Source organism: Nicotiana tabacum, chromosome 20, assembly GCF_000715075.1.
Source record: "Nicotiana tabacum cultivar K326 chromosome 20, ASM71507v2, whole genome shotgun sequence".
In the NCBI taxonomy this organism is placed as follows: domain Eukaryota; kingdom Viridiplantae; phylum Streptophyta; class Magnoliopsida; order Solanales; family Solanaceae; genus Nicotiana; species Nicotiana tabacum.
The window spans coordinates 51,114,312-51,127,857 of record NC_134099.1 but is presented as its reverse complement, the minus strand read 5'-3'; positions in this window follow the sequence as shown (position 1 = coordinate 51,127,857).

Below are 13,546 nucleotides of genomic sequence, written 5' to 3'. Positions count from 1 at the left end.
ATTTATGGATTGTTTAGGTGGGTATCATCAGATCTGGATAGATGAAGAAGATGCTGAGAAAATGGCTTTCATTACACCGTGGGGAATGTACTGTTATAAGATGATGTTGTTTGGCCTGAAGAATGAAAGGGCCACCTACATGAGGGCCATGACTATCATCTTCCACGATATGATACACAAGGAGATAGAAGCGTACGTAGATGATGTTATTATCAAGTCCAAGAAAGCCGTTGACCACATGGAAGATTTGAGGAAGTTCTTCAACAGATTACGGAGGTACAACCTGAAACTGAATCCCGCGAAGTGTGCATTTGGGGTTCTTGCCGGAAAACTACTTGGGTTTATCGTGAGTCTCCGAGGAATAGAACTGGATCCATCAAAGGTCAAAGCTATTCAAGAATTGCCACAGCCAAAGAACAAGAAGGACGTGATGAGTTTCTTGGGGAGACTTAACTACATCAGCAGGTTCATAGCATAATCTACAGTTATCTGTGAGCCGATCTTTAAGATGCCGAAGAAGGACGTCGCTACCAAATGGACTGATGATTTCCAAAGAGCTTTCGACAGAATCAAGGAATACCTGTCAACACCACCAGTCTTAGTTCCACCTGAGCCAGGTAGACCCTTATTACTCTACCTTGCAATATTGGATGGAGCATTCGGTTGTGTTCTGGGGCAGCATGATGAAACGGAGAGGAAGGAGCAGGCCATTTATTACCTCAGTAAGAAGTTCACCCCGTACGAGGCCCAGTATTCTCTGTTAGAGCGCACCTGCTGTACTTTGACTTGGGTAGCTCAAAAGTTGAGGCATTACTTCTGTGCCAATACAACATACCTCATATCGAGGATGGATCCCTTGAAGTACATCTTTCAGAAGCCCATGCTCACTGGCAAGCTAGCTAAGTGGCAAATCTAGTTAAGTGAGTTCGACATTGTTTACGTAACTCAGAAAATGATCAAGGGACAGGCATTGGCAGATCACCTTGCTGAAAATCCCGTGGATGGAGAGTACGAACCCCTTAAAACATATTTTCCTGACGAAGAGGTGTCATTCATAGGAGAAGACATTGCGGAATCCTATGATGGTTGGAGATTATTTTTTTATGGAGCGGCAAATTTCAAAAGATTTGGCGTAGGAGCAGTCCTGGTATCAGAAACCGGTCAACATTATCCGGTGTCCGCCAAACTCAGGTTCTCGTGCACCAATAATATGGCTGAGTATGAAGCCTGCATCTTAGGGCTCAAAATGGCTATTGACATGAACATTCAAGAGTTGCTATTGATCGAAGATTCGGACCTACTTATACATCAGGTCCGAGAAGAATGGGCAACGAAAAACTCCAAGATACTCCCGTATCTGCATCATGTACAGGAATTAAGAAAGAGGTTCACAAAGACCGAATTCCAACATGTTCCCAGAATCCAGAATGAATTAGCCGATGCATTGACTACCCTATCATCCATGATACAATATCCAGACAAGAACTTCATTGACCCTATTCCGATAAAGATCCATGATCAGCCAGCTTATTGTGCTCATGTTGAGGAAGAGGCAGACGAAAAACCTTGGTTTCATGATATCAAGGAATATTTGACGAAAGGAGAATACCTGAAGCTCGCAAATCCTACTTAAAAGTGCACACTTCGGAGGTTATCCAGCAATTTCTTTCACAGCGGAGGAATCCTGTATAGGAGGACTCCTGATTTGGGATTGCTAAGGTGTGTCGACACAAAAGAAGCATCCAGGGTACTCGAGGAAATTCATGTTGGGACCTGCGGTCCACATATGAACGGTTTTGTCTTAGCAAAGACGATACTCTGTGCTGGTTACTTTTGGATGACTATGGAAACGGACTACATCCAGTATGTCCGGAAATGCCACCGTTGTCAAATACATGCAGACATGATCAAGGTACCTCCAAGCGAGCTTAATGCAACAAGCTTACCATGGTTGTTCGCCACTTGGGGAATGGATGTTATTGGACCAATCGAGCCCGCTGCTTCCAACGGGCACATGTTTATCTTGGTAGCAATTGACTATTTCACCAAATAGGTTGAGCAGCATCTTATAGAGTAGTAACCAAGAAGGTCATGGTAGGCTTTTTTTGTGACCGCATTGTTTGCCGATTCGGGATTCCAAAGTCAATCATTACCGATAATGGCTCCAACCTCAACAGTGACTTGATGAAAGCCATGTGTGAAACCTTCAAGATTAGACATAAGGATTCCATAGCCTACAGACCTCAGATGAACGGAGCAGTAGAAGCCGCCAATAAGAATATCAAGAAGATATTGAGGAAAATGATAGAAGAGCATAAACAGTGGCACGAGAAGTTATCGTTTGCTTTACTGGGATATCGCGCCACAGTCCGCACATTAACTGGGGCAACCCCCTATATGCTAGTTTACGGTACAGAGGCCATCATTCCCGCTGAGGTAGAAATTCCCTCCCTAAGGATCATACAGGAAGCTGAGCTCGATGATGCAGAGTGGGTAAAGAGTCGTTACGAGCAGCTGGCTCTTATCGATGGAAAAAGAATGAATGCAGTTTGCCATGGTCAACTTTATCATAACAGAATGTCCATAGCCTTCAACAAAAGAGTCAAGTCGAGACAGTTTACACCGGGGCAGCTAGTGTTAAAGAAAAGTTTTTTGCATCAAGATGAAGCCAAGGGGAAATTCTCTACCAACTGGCAGGGTCCATAAATGGTTCACCGGGTTCTGACAGGAGGAGCCCTCATACTCGCAGAAATGGACGAAGAAGTCTGGCCGAAGACGATCAATTCAGATGCAGTCAAGCGTTACTATGTGTAATCTTTATGTTTTCCTCATATGATGTAATTTGAACTACGCCTGACCTGATTCCCGTTTAAGAGGGGATACGTAGACAACCCTATGGGTTCGGTCACAATTCAATAAAACTTTTATTTCCCCCCGCAATTGGAAACTGGGGCAGAATTTTGAGGAGGACCCTCAAAATTCCGAAGTTAATTTCAGCCAATCATCGCTAGCAGCAGTCGAAGGCATCAATCCATTAAACTGGGGCAGAATTTTGAGGAGGACCCTCAAAATCAGTAACAAGAAGGGTTGCAATGTCTTGAACCACATCGCAATCGTTGGTTCATCAAAAGAAAACTATTCTTAATTATGTATTTATATATGCCTTTACTAAATCATGCATTTCCTTGTTTGGAAATGCTACCCCAATGATACATGTCGTATCACCAGATCAAAGTCAAGCAGGTCAAGCAAAGCCAGTGGGAATACCAACCAACCTCCCCTTTTTTACAAAACTCACGATTTTTCTTTGGATGCAGGCACTTGAGTTACTAAATCATCAAATATACTATACATTCACGAGACTCATATTACTCAGAAATACAACTCTCAGAACCATTGAACTTACTCACAGCAGCTATCCGCATGCAGTGTCCCCAACACACACAGTATCCCCAACAGTCACAATATCGCAATCCGCTATCAGCTAAGAAAGCTTTATTACCATTTGCTATCCTATTTTTGCATAAGGCTACCATTCTGCCTTCCGAGACTAAGCTCTGTCTCTATCTGCATTTCCGCATTGCATAAGGCTACCATTCTGTCCGAGACTACGCTTTGTCTCTAGCTGCATTTTCACATTGCATAAGGCTACTATTCTGCCTTCCGAGACTAAGCGTTGTCTCCATCTGTATTTCTGCACTACATAAGGCTACCATTCTACCTTCCGAGGTTAAGCTCTACCTCCATCTATATGGCTGAAAGATCGCCACCCTTTTTACATTTGCATTGGCTGAAAGATCGCCGCTTTATTTACATTTGCATCGGCTGAAAGATCGCCCCTTATTTGCATGGCTGAAAGATCGCCACCTTTGCATTTGCATGGATGAAAGATCGCCTCCTTATTTACATTTGCATGGCTGAAAGATTGCCGCCTTATTTACATTTGTATTGGCTGAAAGATTGCCGCCTTATATTGGCTGAAAGATCGCCACCATATCCTCATTTGCATGGCTGAAAGATCGCCGCTTTATTTACATTTGCATGGCTGAAAGATCACCACCCATTGCATCTTATCGGCTGAAAGATCACCACCTACTCCATCACATGGGATGAAAGATCAACAAATCATCCGAAGGCGTCATTGTTCGGAGGCACCATTTTCATAGCCCGAGAACACCATATCATGGCCTGAGGACCCCTTTTAATCTTTTTGCATATCATTATTCAAAGGCATCACTGTTTGGAGGCATCATTATCATAGCCCGAGAGCATCATTTCATGGCTTGTGAATCCTTTATACGCCTTATGGCCCAGGACATCATGGTCTAAGGACGTCATCCTAACCGTCCGAGGACAAACATTCATGGTCTGACGGGAATTTGCATCATGTTTAAATTTACGCACAATATGTGCTTGTGTTGCTTAGTTGCAGGTAAACCGGCGAGCAACAACCATCTCAGCAGGAGCGATCCCGCTCCAGTTCCTGCAACCCTGTTGGACTTTGACCATTCACCCTGTCCTCAATATCGCGTCCGTCTTTGAAAAGTCTTCATCGGCATACTCCGCCGGCGGATCCTGAACTACATATGGCCTAATTCCTGTAAGACCAGGGATATGTAGGCAGATCAGGAGCCAGAGCACGGCCAAACCTCTTCAAACGATTTCGTTCAGTCAAAATTGACCATCATATCTTTACCCGACAACTCTTTCATCCTTTCCGGGTAAAGAGGGGTAGTTGTTGATACCCAATTTTTCCCTGTATATTTTCTTAATATGCAAAATACTTTTAAAATAGCATGTATATGCATATATAAGTATGTCCAAATGTTTTCTTATTTTCCCTTAATTTTTTAAGAATTGTTAAATCAATTTATTGCCCTATTTTATCAAGAAAACCCAATAATTATTCCCAAAATTATCTTTTTGGTAATTCATTTATTGGATTCTCATATTTATGCTAAAATATAGCTATCATAATTTTTGTGTATTTTTACAATTTTTTAAGCTAAATTGCATATAATTGCAATATTAGCCTCTTTTAAAATATGAATCGTATTTATGTTTGTAAAATTGACTCTAGTATTTTTTATTTGATAATTATGTATTATTAATCATTTTAGTGCTTTTAATTTATGTCTAGAAATTATTTAACTATTTTTTATAAAGAAAATAAGGGAAAAATGGCTATTTAACTGTTAGCCCATTCGCATTTCAATTTTAGCCAGATTTGGCACCCCAGTTAAACCCAACCTAATAACCCAATTACCCAGCCCAAAATCCTAAATCTACTCGACTCACAACCCATTTTAATAACCCGCCCATATCCCCCTTTAATCCCAGCCGTTGATCACTTAGATCAACAGCTCGTATTCACCCCTTCTTTTTTTAACCTGACCTACCCCCCAAACCCTATGTCATTTGCTTCTGTATCCGCCCTTGAATCCCCCCCCCCTTCTCTCAATTCTCTGTCAAAGCTTCTCGAACCCTAGCTGCCTCCCTCCACTTCCACCCTAAAATCACCGGAATCCATGGCTTCCAAGGTCATTGAAGTCATATACCAGCCTCCTATAACTCCTACACACCTGGTTACTAAAGTTTCAAGGCCTAACCATGAAAAAGCGAGGTCCAGACGTTGTTCGGTTCGAGTTCTATGGCTGTCTCTGACCTTGCTCCGGCCAGCCATGGTTGTTCGAGCCTGATATTGACTTCTCTTGCTTAGATCGATGTTTTTCAAGCCTTTCTCACTCTCTGGGTTTCTTCTGAAACCCTAACTTTTGAGGTTCTTCTGATTCTTTTAGATCCATTGTAGATCTGTGCTTACCCTAAACTTGCAAATGTTTTCTCAAAGGTTTCTTTCAAAACTCTGCTTTCAAAACCTTCATCTTTCCCGATTTAGGGTTTTTCTGATCTTTAACATGTTCTACTATGTTTCTCATGAGTTTCTTCTACTGGTTTCCTTATGTGTTCCTTCTACTATGTTTCTTATTTGGTTATTCTACTATGTTTCTTATGAGTTTCTTCTACTGTGTCTCTTTATGTGTTCTTCTACTGTGTTTATTATGTTGTTCTTTTACTATGTTTCTCATGAGTTTCTTCTACTGGAAAATGCATGCTAAGAGTCTTAGTTCCCTTTTGGGATTTCTGAACTTATTTCGTTAGTATTTCTGCCTGAATTACTTATTTTCGTCTCTATACTCGATTAATGGTAAAAACCCTAGAATTTGGGGGTTCATCCGAGTTTTGAGGCTATTTGCTACGTGATTTGTTGGTTCCTCATCTCTGAACTTGTTTGGTTTCAAAACCCTAATCTCTTTGGACCTATTTGGGTTTCTGAAGTTGCTTCATCCATTGCTCGACTAAGTTTTGGAATCTCTGCTTCAACTTCTGTGCTTTATATGATTTCGATTTCCTGTTCTCATTGGAACTGGACTATATTTTTCAGAAAGGCTTTCTACTTGACCCTTTTTTGCATGCTTCTGATACTCTCCCCTTTCTCTATTACTAATGTTGGTGAAATGGACCTATGCTTATGCACTCTTTTATATGCTAAATAACCTTTGATTGTGGACTGATTTCAAATCTCTTTGTGTAATTCTGATTGCATTCTTGTAATTGATTCTTTCTGATTTCCCTGCTTCTTGGATTTATTTGAATACTTTCCTTTGAACCTTCGACCCCTACCTTTTTTACTTACGTCGATTTGATACCCTTACCTTGATTACATTGGTATGGGATTCTTACAGGCCTTTCCTTGATTAGAGTCTCATGAACCTAGCCTCTATTACCTACTGTGTACTTGTACTATGTTGCAAATATTTCCTTATTGGTCATATTCAGCCCTATATGATTTCTTCCCTTATTCAGCACTTGCATGCTACCGTTTGATTTATTTCCTTAATTAAAGGAAGTCTTTGATATTGATTTGATTTTAATTGACACATATTTCCTTAATTATTTCTGAACTATAATTCTTACCTTATTTTCTGCCTGTTTTCACACTATAAATACTCGGCTCTTTCATTGACAAAAACACACCAACACTCGTAGCTTTTTCTGAATTCACACTTACACTCAAAAGTATTCTCTTTTGTTACTTGTACTGTGGCCTATTTGCAAGTCCTGCTGCCAGTTTTTTCTCTATTTGCTTCTTTAAACTGATATGTTCTGATTAAGATTTTCAGCAATCACAACAATGTATTTATTTACTACCTTTACTTGCATGTCTGCCTACTACTTAGGTATAGTTCAATGCACTTACTCTAGCATGCTGAAATTTCTTCCTGCCTGTTCTACTATGAATCCCAAACCCCTACCCCTATGTTTTCATGCTATGGTTTGAGGCATGGCAATACTGCAAATTATTGTCCATGAATCAAACTTGATACTCTGGGATCCTAGCCTCTAATAGTGTGTGTTCTGATAGGCTTAAAGGTATGCTAGCATCCTCCATTGCTGGGCATGCCTAAAGCCTTCCCTTGCCTAAGCAATAGGCTCTTTACAATCTCCTTATTCCCCTTGAACCCATTTTTGTGTACTTATTTGTAGTTGTTTCCCTTTCCTTTCCCCCTTTTAGAATTTTGTTCATCACTTGCACACTTTCTTAGTCCTTAACTTCTGCCCCCCTCTTGTGAGCCTTGCCTTGGGACCCCTTTGAGCTCCCTCTAAACTTGGACACTTGAGGGTTGGCCCTTCCCTACTGCACTTGTCCCCATTCTGATAATACATTTAGGTGTGAGAATTGCCCGGAGTCCCATTGAGGCTCTTAGCGAACTTTGACACACTCAAATGGGAGAAAGGCTTTGGATCAATGGTCTCTTGAGTTGGTCTATCTCATAACTCAGAGAGGAAGTCAAGAATCAGGCTTCCTCTGGTTGTATTTTTTCTGTTTTTGATGTATTTTTATTTATTTTGGGTTGTAATAATTTATAATAAATACTTGGGTATGGTTAGTGAAAAAGGGTGGGTAACTATGTATGCAAAGGGTAGAAATCGTGACTATAGGATTACTCTATTCCTGCATATCCAACTTTCATATAGAAACCATGTCTATAGGTGTTCTAAATTCTGCATATTCAAAATGCATATAGAAATCATGCCTATAGGTCCATTCTGAATTCTGCATACTCAACTTCATATAGGAATCATGCCTATAGGACTGTCAATTCTGCCTATTCAGTTACATCTCGATACCATGCTCATAGGTCTTAAACAAATTCTGCAAGCTAGATATCATGTTTCTAGGTTAAAAACCAGTCTTATGCATTTATATAATATGTCTATAAGGCTTCTGCCTTTTTACACCATGTCTACAAGGTTTAAAATCAGCAACGCATAGAAAGCATCCTTATAGGAATTCTTAATAGAATTTGATCCACTTTACTTAAGCACAAATCTAAAATCAGTAATAATGGGTACTGTCAGTTGTAGAGCTTTTAATCGATTCGCTTAAATCCTGCCTCTCTTTTAATAATCTGATTCTATCATTTAGCAAGTTTAACGAGTATGCATTCAAACAGTTCATTTCGAGCCTTACTGTTTCATTGTTTTTTTTCTGAATCCAGTAGATGTCATGCCTATAGGATCCTTGCCTAACACTTAGGCAAGCCTTAGAGTATAATTATAAACTGAATCTACTTCTGTTAGTTGTTACAACCAGCAGGCAGGCCTGATTCAGACTTCTTATCTGAGTTATGTAATAAACTAAAACTGCCTCAGCAACCGCCCTTCTTCGTATATAATACTTATAGTCAGACCTAAACAGTATGTGTAAGTCATGCTAATTACGTGTTTCTTTGTTTAAGGAGGTATATCTGAGCCTCTGCTTGTTATGTGTTTTCCCCCAATTTGCAATACGTGTTTTGTATGTCGCTTTAGAGTTTTTACCTTTGGAACTACAAATAAGCCTAATATCCCTCCCTTTTAGGATTAGTAGTCCTAAATTCCTTCGGGACTGATAAGATTGTGACGGGTAATAGCATGCAATAAGTAAACGAGACTAATCCGCGCTTTAAATACCTTAACGGGGTGGGAAGGGTAGATATGCATATGATGACCGGTGCGCTAGTACCACGTGTAACCCCTCTTTTGAGGAGTGATTACCGGGTATTGCATTGATATGATCCATATTTTTAATAAATGTAGGACCCCCCCTCTCTTCATTCTTATTTCCTTAGCATTTTTTTACTCTTTATTTTCTAAAATCAACCTTCTTAAGTGCTCTTCCAAACTTTGTTTATTTTCAAACTTTTATATGTGAAATCCCCTCTTATTTGAGCCTTATTTGTCTATATGTTATTTGCACCCAAATTCACAATAATTGTCTGGCCGGGAACCACACTAGTGAATTCTGAAGGGTGCCTAACACCTTCCTCTTAGAATAATTTCAAGCCCTTACCCTATCTCTGGTTATTCAAATCAATCTCTCTTGTTATCCTAATGCACCCTAATCATTAGGTGGTGACTGTTCAAATGCAAACCCAATTCCCAAAAGGAATGAGTTGTCCTTCCAAATGTCATAAACTTGATTTTGCGAGAAAAAAGGGGCGTGACAGTCGTATCCGACAGAGGTATAAAGGTAGACACTCAAAAGATTGAGGCTGTGAAATCCTGGCCTAGACCTACCACTCCGACAGAGATTCGTAGTTTTCTAGGCTTAGCAGGATATTACTAGAGGTTCGTAGGGTTTTTCTTCTCTTTCAGCACCATTAACAAAGCTGACGCAGAAAGCGACTAAGTTTCAGTGGACAGAGGCCTGTGAGAAGAGTTTCCAAGAGCTTAAGAACAGGTTAACCTCAGCGCCAGTTCTAGCACTTCCAAAGGGTCCAGATGGTTATGCCATGTATTGTGATGCCTCAGGTGTCGGGTTAGGATGTGTCCTAATGCAACATGGGAAAGTAATTGCATATGCTTCAAGGAAATTAAGGAAGCATGAGCGGAATTATCCGACCTACGACCTCAAGTTAGTTGTGGTTGTCCATGCACTTAAGATATGGCAGCATTATTTATATGGTGTGCATGTTGATATATTCACAGATCATAAAAGCCTGCAATATATCTACAAGCAAAAAGAGTTGAATTTGCGACAGAGGCGGTGGATTGAGTTATTAAAAGACTACGATGTTAACATTCTCTACCATCCAGGGAAAGCTAATGTTGTAGCAGATGCCTTAAGTCGCTGATCTATGGGCAGCTTAGCACATGTAGAGGCCAAAAAAAGATAATTAACTAGAGAGATTCATTAATTGGCTTGTTTGGGGGTTCGATTAGTAGACTATGGCAATGGAGGAGTTGTATTCCTAAATACTACGAAATCATCTCTCATAGCTGAAATAAAGGAGAGGCAGTACGAGGATCCAGAGTTAGTCAAGTTGAGAGAGCGGGTTCCACAACAGAAGAAGCCGTTGTTAGAACTCAAAGGAGATGGGGTTCTCAGATACATGGGTTATTTGTGTGTTCCAGATGTAGCAGGGCTACAAGACAGGATTATGCCAGAGGCACGTTATTCATGGTATTCCATTCACCCTAGGTTGACAAAGATGTATCATGATATTACGGATGTGTATTGGTGGAACGATATGAAGAAGAACATTGCTGAGTATGTCGCTCAATGCCCTAGTTTCCAGCAAGTGAAAATAGAGCACCAGAAACCCGGAGGGCTAATGCAGACTATAGAGATCCCGACATGGAAATGGGAGGCGATAAACATGGACTTTATCGTAAGTTTACCTCGTTCCCATCATAAGGTTGATTCCATATGGGTGATAGTCGACAGGCTCATGAAATCAGCTCATTTTTTCCGGCCAGCTCTACATATACAACAGAAGATTATGCAAAATTATATATTAAAGAGATAGTGCGACTACACGGAGTACCAATATCTATTATATCTGACCGTGGGGCCCAGTTTACAGCATACTTTTGGAGGTCATTTCAGAAAGGTCTAGGAACTCAGGTGAATCTCAGCACAGTTTTTCATCCACAAATGGATGGACAAGCCGAGAGCACGATTCAGACGCTCGAGGATATGTTGCGAGCATGTGTGCTGGATTTTAAAAGAAGTTGAGACGAACATCTACCTCTTATCAAGTTTGCATATAATAATAGTTACCACTCCAGTATCTAGATGGCTCCGTATGAGGCTTTGTATGGGCATAGGTGCAGATCTCTCATAGGGTGGTTCGATGTTGGAGAATCTGGGTTACATGGGCCAGACCTGGTTCAACAAGCCATAGAAAAAGTAAAGCTTATCCGGGAGCGACTGTTAACAGCTCAGAGTAGTCAGAAGTCATATTTTGACGTGCGGCGACGATATTTAGAGTTTGGGGTTAATGACTGGGTATTCTTAAAGGTGTCACCTATGAAAGGTGTAATGATATTTGGAAAGAAATCCAAGCTTAGCCCACGGTATATTGGGCCTTATAGGATCATTCGGAGAGTGGGCCAAGTAGCTTATGAGTTAGAATTGCCCTCGGAATTGGAGTCTGTTCATCCGGTTTTTCACGTATCTATGTTACGAAAGTGCATTGGCGATCCTACCTAAGTGGTGCCCACAGATGATGTACAGATTACAGAGGACTTGTCATACGAGGAAATTCTGGTTTCCATCCTAGACCGACAAATCCGCAAGCTACGAAATAAGTAGATAGCATCCGTGAAGGTTTTATGAAGAAGTAAGAAGGTGGAAGAGATGACATGGGAAGCAGAGGAAGAAATGAAGTCTAAATACCCCCACCTATTTCAAACTGAAGATATGACTCGAGGGTATAAACTCTCAGGCCAGTAGGTCATCAGGTAAGCTCTCATTTTTAACTCTCAGAATTTATAATAGACAGTTATGTGGAGCCAAGTGTTGTTATTTATAGACAGTGGCCATGTGTGGCATGTATAGTAAGTTTTCTGGTTGCGTACAGGTTGGTTTTAGTCTAATGTACGAAAGAGGCTCCGGCTATTGGAATAGACATTTGAGGACGAATGTTTCTAAGGGGGAAAGGATGTTACATCTTGCGTTTTTCGTACGTTAAAATTTCGTTTTCAGTTAATTGACATAGACTCGGGGATGAGATTATCTCGAGGTTAGCATATTTATGCTATTTATAACAATCAATAAGCAAGTGCTATGAAGGATAGAGGGTACACAGATTAAAGAAAATGAGTTTCGTTGAAGGTTGTCGATTTGGGATAAAATACGGGTCGAGTGATACTACCCGATATTTATGGACTAGTACCATACAAGGTACTATATGACCACGGTAGTATAATATATAAAATATATTAAAAATAAGTAAAATTTTAAGTAATTTCAGATAATTTTTAATTATGCGGGTAATTGATTAATTATCGGGTAATGAGACATTACCTAATTACCTAATAAGTGATAAAGATTAAAAACACCCCAACCCACCTCATGTGGCAGCAAGCCACTAGCAAATTATGTGACTCATGATCACTTTAGAAATAGGTGTCATCTTGACAATTCAATTGCAAGACACCTAATATCTTAGGACTTTTAAAACCAAATCACTTTACAATTCTTGAAAAGACTTTCAAGAAGGCACAAGCAGAGGAGGGCATTGTTAGTTCTTTTAGTTTCAGTTTTAAAGAACGTTGAAATCAGATCCTACAAGTTTCAACGGTTCCAACAAGATTTAGCAACGTAAAATTTTGCGGTTCAAATAAAGTACGGTGTATTCTTTTTCCAAGGATATCACACGATTTTTTCCCTACTCCAAGTATGTTAAGGTAAAGTTTTTCCTTATTTTTGCTTGATCTTATCATTACACAAGTTTGATAACGAGGCATAAAGAAAAATTCATATCCCTAAATTTACGTATATTTTGCTAGTCTCGCAAATTACGTATATTTTCCTAGTTTGGTAAGTTACAATATTCTCTTTATCAGGACTTCATATTCAATTGAGTATTTTCTTCTTCCAGTCAAGAAAGCAGAGAGTTTATATATACAGTATTAAATTATTTTCATTACCATTAAGCTATAATAGATGGGCAGGCCCCTATTGAGCAACCTCTGATCAGATGGTAAGATATATACCGAGTCTACTATGGCCGAGCGCCTATGAGCGAGCCCAGTTGGCCGAGATACAAAGCCTAATATGGTCGAGCGCCTATGAGCGGGCCTACTATAGTAGAGCAGTTATATATATATATATATATATATATATATATATATATATATATATATATATATATATATATCTACCGAGCCTTATAGGGCCAGACAACTATTTTACTTATTATATTGAAAGAATTGAGTCAGTATCAGCAGCTAAGCATATGTTTAAGTTATCAGTTCAGTTTCAGCTTTCAATATATTACCTTACATACTCAGTACATTATTTCGTACTGGCGTCCCTTTCTGGGGGCGCTGCATTTCATGTGTGCAGGTTCGGACATACAGACGGGTAGACCTCCTTAGTAGGTGTATGCCCGAGTTCAGCCTTATCGGTAAGCTCCCCGTCTTTCGGAGTTGCCGGGTCTAGCAGTTTGGTATACATCTTGCGCATATATGTAGATAGGTTAAGGGTGGGTCG